At 36.7% G+C, this 7,498-nt stretch overlaps 1 pseudogene; it reads right to left on the minus strand.

Moving 5' to 3' along the window:
• Positions 1-6,865: 6,865 nt before the first annotated feature.
• LOC143686766 (calmodulin regulator protein PCP4 pseudogene) lies at positions 6,866-7,067 on the minus strand (annotated as a pseudogene).
• Between the last annotated feature and the right edge of the window lie 431 nt (positions 7,068-7,498).

A 7,498-nucleotide genomic window follows, 5' to 3' on the forward strand; every position in this document is an offset into this window, starting at 1 on the left:
AATTGCTTAGATAATTAGGTTCTAGAAAAAATTTTATACATTAGTCCTTTGACTATAAAGATATAAATATAGTCATTATCACTGTGACAGCAGAAAGCAGAGAAGTAATTGGTAGAAAGATGTATGAGAACAGAGAATGTGACAGGGCTGAAAGCTCTTTCAGCCTGTCTTCAAAGCTAGAGCACAACATTAATTTTAAGTAAAGATTCTGTTTTTTATTCTTTTTCTTCTAATGGAAATAGAAGTACTAATCAGAATCATATCTTTTTGTCTCAGATGCTTCCACCATCATGAATACAGTCTATTTTGGGCTGAGCATGGATATTGGCAATATTCAATGTATGTTACTTAATAATGGATGTGTTGCTCAGATACCTTTGAAGTTTCTTTGAGAATTGGTAATAAATTACCACTCTATTAGTCTGCCTGCGCTGGCGTAGTTAAAGATAAAATATTGCTGTTTCTTTTTGGAATTGTTTTTTATCAGCTATGCTTTATCCCCTCCTCCAAATAAAGGATTTTCTTTTCAAAATCCAAAATGAAGACCAAATATCTGAGTAGATCTTATGTAACAAGATAAATTTTTCCGCAGTCAGGGATAACCCATGTGTAGGTACCTTAAATAAACACCATAAACTTGATGCCCTTTCACTGATACTTGCTCAGCAGAATCTCCAAGCCTGTGGCTGAGTGCAGTGAACTGGCTACTCAACAGTACCAGCTAATTGGATCCTTCTGGATTCAAGCATATATGGGCTCCTCAAACTTGCAAAAGGAATAATTTTATGTGGCACAGTTAAAAACATTTTAGTGGTCAAATCAACTGATCTTTCACCTTTCAGTTTTTGCTTTTAGTGTCATCATTAGAAGAACCTATTCCAGCCTCATTACAATAAAAATATTCATTTATATTTTCTTCTAGTTTCTGAATGATCTTGATATTTTTATTTAATCTCAAATTCAGCTAGGATTGTGTGATAGATGGTACAGGATAAGGATCCAGTCTTTTTTGAGGGAATGAGAAAGACCAAAATAGCAAATGGTTAATGCTGCTCATATTTACTAATGACAAAGGTAGGTATAAAAACATAAAGATTTGTATGCATTTACTAATGATAAGTGTAAGTAAACAAGAATCATATGTGATAAATATGGATGCAGTCTTATTTTATTGCCAAACTTTTTAAAATTAGGTGGTTAGATTTTTATTGTAAAAAATATCTTTAAAAGCGGTTTTGTTGAAATATATTGACATACCATACAATCCATCCAAAGTGTACAATCAGTGGCTTTTAGTATAATCAGAGTTAAACATTAATCACCACAATTTCAGAACATTTTCATTACTCCAAAAAAAAAAACCCAAACTCAATCTCTCTGTCCTTTTCCAGCCCTACATAACCACTAATTTTATTCTGTCTCTATACCTTTATTTGTATTTACACTTTATGTAAATTAACTCATGCAATATATAGTGTACTGTGTTTGGTTTATTTCACTTAGAAGAATGTTTTAAAAATATTATCTTTTTTTAATTATAGAAGTTGTAGGATTACCAACAAGTCATGTAAAAAATATGGCATTTCCATATGTACCCCCTATTGTTGTAACACTGCATTAGTGTGATATGTTTGTTATAATTGATAAAAGAATATTAAGATACTACTGTTAACTGTAGTCTGTTCTTTACATTAGATGTATTTTTTTCCATATTCCACCTGTATTAGTCAGGGTTCTCTAGGGAAATAGAACCAACAGGTGATATCTGTAAATATGAGATTTTATAAAAGTGTCTCATGCAACTATGGGGATGCACGAGTTCAAATTCTATAGGGCAACTGTGAGCTGGCAACAATGATAAAGTTCTTTGATAAATTCCCAGGAAAGGCTGGCAGGCTGAAATAGAGACAAAAGTTCTCTCTTCTGACCACTGAAATCATCACCTCTTCCTTGAAAAATCTTTGACTGATTGGATTAAATCCAACAGATTGGATTGGGTCCAGCTGATTTTGATTCTCTCACTGCAGAAGACACTTCCTTTAGTTGATCATAGATGTAATCAGCAGTAGATGCAATCAACTGACTCATGATTTCAGTCCATGAAATATTCTCTCAGTCATAGACCAGTGCTTGCCTGGCTAGAAAACTGCACCCCATCATCTGGCAAAGTTGACACATGAACCTAGCCTCACACATTCCAAGAAGAATTAATACCAACCCTACTCAAACTCTTCCAGGAAATAAAGCAGGAAGGAAAGCTACCTAACTCATTCCATGAAACCAACATTACCCTAAAGCCAAAGCCTGATAAAGTTACAAAAAAAAAAAAAGAAAATTGCAGACCGCTGTCTCTAATTAATATAGATATAAAAATCCTCAACAAAATATTTGCAAATCAAATCCAACAATACATTAAAAGAATTATCCACCAAACAAGTGGGTTTTCCCCCTCAGGTATACACAAGAAAATCAAGTAGTGTAATATACCGCATTAACAAATCAAGGAGGGAAAACCACATGATCATTTTGATTGGAATGAAAAAGCTATTTAACAACCAAGCATCTTTTCCAGATCAAAACACTTCAAAAAATAGGAATAGAATGAAACTTGCTCAACATGATAAAGGGTAAAAATGTAAAACCCACAGCTAACTTCATACTCAATGGTGAAAAACTGAAAGCTTTCTTTCTACAATTGGAAACAAGACCCACTGGCACCACACTTATTCAACATTGTACTAGAAGTTCTAGCTAAAGCAGTTAGGCAAAGAAAAGAAATGAGGCATCCAAATTGGAAAGAAAGAAATAAAACTTTCACTATTCACAGATAACATGCTCCTATTTATAGAAAACTCCGAATAATCTACAACAAAACTCCTAGAGCTAATAAAAGAGTTCAGCAAAGTTGTGGGATACAAGATGTGATAGTTAAGTTCTGGTGTCAACTTGGCCAAGTAATAATGTCCAGTTGTCTGGTCAGGCAAGCACTGCCTTGACTGTTGTTGCAAGGATATTTTGTAGTTGACAGATAAATTGGAAGGCTGATGTATTAAAGTATCAGTCAGTTAATTGCATCTGTCATCAACTAAAGCATGAGTCTCCCACCAAGGGGTTAATCCTGTTTTGCTTTGGTCTATAGTTTCGGTTTTTTTTTTTTTTCCTTTTTTTAAAACTTCTTTGCTTCTAGCTGTTTTTGCCTGGAGGGTAAATTCTGGGAAAAGGGTCACCCTGAAAAGAACTTTCCCCAGTCAGTATATTCCAGCTGAAAAGGGCCAAGGACTCATGACAGGGGTGCAGATTAGTTGCACAGAGCCTTGGAAAGAGGGTCAGGAAAAGGACCCAATCCTTTTTTATCAATTTCTGAAGCTGCACTTTTCTGGCCTGGCCCCAGATGGCATCCTTCAGCAAATTGTTCCTTGCAGCCCTAAGGAGACCCTACGTCTTTAATCTTCACTGCTTTCACTTCTACTGAGGGTGGGATTGAAACAGTAGCTTAGGACTGGACTCAGGGTTCAAATTTGCCCATCAAATTCTGTGATCAGTGCTCAGCCATGCGCCCTCCTGTTCTTAAGGAAGAGGATTTTTAAGATCCTTACTGATGGCAGCAGCTGGATCCTGAGGTGACATATCCCAAGAATGGAGACTGGACATTGGCAGCTACCATTAAGCGAGTGACTCATGTTTCCTTACTGCAGCTTCTCAGCCTCTTTCTCTTGCTGTTCCCTGGATACTATACAACGCTGTTATTGCCAAACTATCTTTACTAAAGATGACTTTAGCCACAGGCGTTTAAGCGTCAAGGTCTTCGTCCTATTTCTACTTTCAAACTTACATGTTCTACTTGTATTTAGGAGCTCATTGACTTCCGTTGTACCAACTCTGTATCCAATATTTCCTATGCCAAACTGTTGAAATATCTTTGCAATTATTGTTGCAATTCCTGCTTCATTAATTTTTTTTAAAAATATGAATTGAGTTTCTACTGAGTGCTCTTTGTAGGGTGTAGAACCTGTTCTTAAGGAATTTACATATGGCAGGAAGCCATACATGTGAGCAAGTTACATTACCCACAGTATAAATTGAAGATGCTATGAAGCATTTGAGAGGACATATGGGAGAGGGTTGAGGGTCTTTTCCTGCTGAAGCAGCGACTGCTTGGTCTTACATGTCTATGTGCTATACCAGCAGTTCATTTATTCACTCATTCATTCACTCATCATTCATTAATTGGCATGTGGTTTTCAAGAGAATATCATGGGAATACCTTATACCGCAAGAAAAAGCAGGTATTTTTTCTCATTGCACACATCCTCCTTAGCTTATTTCTAATTTATATTTCAAAAAGTAATAAAAGCTTTTTATTACTTTAAACTTTTTTCATCATTTTTTTTCATTTTTCCGTCATGATTTGGGACAAGTATAAAAGTAAGAAAATTATTTAGATAAATCAAAACATTTTTATATCTGTTTTTCAAATATTTCAACCTAAAATTATAATAGAATTATCTAAATTGTAGGCTCAATTTTAGAGCAGAAGTTGATTAAAAATGAAGAAGAAGGAAGATAATCCAAGTGATTATTATATCGATTTTCTGAAATAAAGTTTGAAGGTTACTCTTCAAGAGGCTCTTAAAATTCTTATGGCATAAAAATGACAGAAACACTGTAATCTATTTTCTGTTAACCCCTCTGGACCCCTCCTTACTTCTCCCTACCTTCTCCAGGCTGCCTGGGCCCAGGAGTCTGGCCTCTATGCACTGTACCAATGGCCTTCTTTGGTCTCTGGATTCTCACCGGGCTTGGCCAACAGGATGCCAAGAGGGCATCTAGGATGTCAGAGGGCAGCATGGCATGAGTGGGCATGGCCACTCCCTGGACAGCATGGGGGCTGGCTGCATTTTTTCACTAAGGCCCTCATTCCTGCCATATTTCTGTCTACACAGCTACTCTCTCTGTGTTCCAGGAATTGCTTCTTCATTTTATTCTTCTGGGCCTCAGATACTCAGACCTCCTCCACCTCCTCCTCCTCCACGGGTTCTGGCTCCAAGGTATACTATTCCTTACTTCTTACTTATTTCCCGAAGCACTGACACACCTATGAAGTCTTCTCAAATTATCCAGATTGAGTATTCTGTATGCACACCGCTGAGACCTGAACATATTCTACAAGTATATTTCAACAAAAATTCTTGAATGTAGACCATCTAAAGTGTAATGTGGGCAAACCTGAAGTATAGACAGATACATTGCTTAGTGTAAAGGGTTTTGCATTAAAAGACTAGACTATCATTGAAAAATTCTATTTCCTTAGAATTATGAACTCACAAATTCATGTACCAAATTTTATGTTTTGACTTCATTTTAATTTGAAATAAACACTAGTTATTTAGAAGCTTTGCTAGGAGGATCACAAAATGTGAATGTAAAACACTTTTCCACATGACACTATCATTGATAACTACATCAGACCCATATCAGAATGTCTGGTACCCAGTAAATACATATTAAATGAATAAATCACCTGTAATACAAAGTACACACTACAACTCAAATTCACTGAATGTATTAACAAAAGAAAAAAAATATGTAAGGAATGAAATGCAATCAGAATTGAAAATAAATATGATTTTCTAGATAGACTGTCTTATACCTGCAAATGAGCACCAGATATCTTTGGCCTGATCATTGAAAAGTTTAGTTGGGAAACTCAAAACTCAAAGTTTTCTAGGATGGTCATTCCCTTGCTTTCTCAGGAATTGATATGAAGCAATCTGGATTAAAGAGGTTTAATACATTACCGATATTTCAGGCACTACCAAGAACTGATATTTAAAGCAATACTTTAACTGGTAAACAGAAGTATTTTGCAGTCTGGCAAAATATTTGGTAAATTGGCACATCTCCTGCAAAGGAGATAATCCATTCAGTTGGGTTTTATCCAAGGAATTGAAGACTTTTAAGGGATGTGGTAGTTAGATTCAGGTGTCAACTTGGCCAGGTGATAGTGCCTAGTTCTCTTGCTGTGGACATGGGCCAGTGGTATTTGAACCTCATCTGTTGCTGATTACATCTGCAGTCGGCTAGGAGGCGTGCCTGCTGCAATGAATGATATTTGATTTGATTGGCTGGTGCTTAAATGGGAAAGCTCAACATAACACAGCCCAAGCAGCTCAGCATACCTCATCTCAACACTCGTAGCCCAGCCCAGGCCTTTGGAGATGCAGAAAGGAATCACCCTGGGGAAAGATGTTGGAACCCAGAGGCCTGGAGAGAAGCAGAGACCATCCTGTGCCTTCCCACATAAGAAAGAACCTCAGATAAAAGTTAGCTGCCTTTCCTCTGAAGAACTAATGAGATAAATCTCCTCTTATTAAAAGCCAATCCGTCTCTGGTGTGTTGCATTCTGGCAGCTAGCAAACTAGAACACCACTAATCAACTTGAATCATTTCAATTGTCATGCCTTTGAGTTCATCATTTCTTTCTTCTGGCAGCTCCAATTTGTTGTTGATACAAACTCTCCAGGGAAATTTTCATTTTAATTGTTTTGGTCTTCAACTCCAGTATCTATGTTTGGTTCCTTTTCTTTTCTTCTTCTTCTTCTTCTTTTTTTTTCATCTTAACTCCATTTTATGATGACATCAAGAAAAATAGTTGCAACAGAAATGGGAATGGAGAGAAACACAGAGATTAAGCCACTCACAATTGTTTTACACCATCCTACAGGGCTATAAACATCAGGGGGTTCTGTATATGTATATCAGGTTTGTTTTGTGTGTGTGCAGATTATTGGGGATGTCTGATTTTTAGGGTGTTGCTCTTTTCATTTCTTGACAAGTGGTGGTTGACTTCAGTGTCTTGCAGTGACTATGATGGGCTCTCTTGCTGAGACCCAGCCTTTTTCTTCTGGAATTTTCTATACTGTGACTGAATTGTCACTGCTGCACATTCTGTCTCTGGGGCATCCATGTCGATGTCAAATTCTTCTTGACCTTTCTTCTGCCCATCATTTTTGTCAGATGTCTTGTCTTTTCCATTGGTTTGCCCCAGCACCTTGTCTCTCACTCATGTTGGTATTGAAATGACAGTTCCCAGATCTCCACCACTCAGCACAGTGGGGACAGTTCAAGGGTCACTCTAGTTCCTTTCTAAATGTTCTGTTTCCTCATTGAGATTCTCATAGTGTTCATTCATTGATTTCCTGATATCCTTTAGTTCTTTCTCTCTGTTTTCCTTTATTATCTCCTTGAGTATAATGAGGATCATATTTTTGAATTCTTTATCTGGTATGTCCAAATTCTGTTCATCTTTGCTAATGATTTCTGGAATTTCATCTGTTCATTTAGATGGGTCATCTATTCCTGTTTCTTTGTTTATCTTGTACTCTTTTTGATGCATGGTATATTTTAATATGTTAACACTGGGTTTGAGCCCCTGAACTGCCTGTTCTTTCTTAAATTTTATCCAACTAGTGATATGATAGTGATTTCCTTGAGTGTC

This window comes from Tamandua tetradactyla, chromosome 6 (assembly GCF_023851605.1).
Source record: "Tamandua tetradactyla isolate mTamTet1 chromosome 6, mTamTet1.pri, whole genome shotgun sequence".
Classification (NCBI taxonomy): Eukaryota; Metazoa; Chordata; class Mammalia; order Pilosa; family Myrmecophagidae; genus Tamandua; species Tamandua tetradactyla.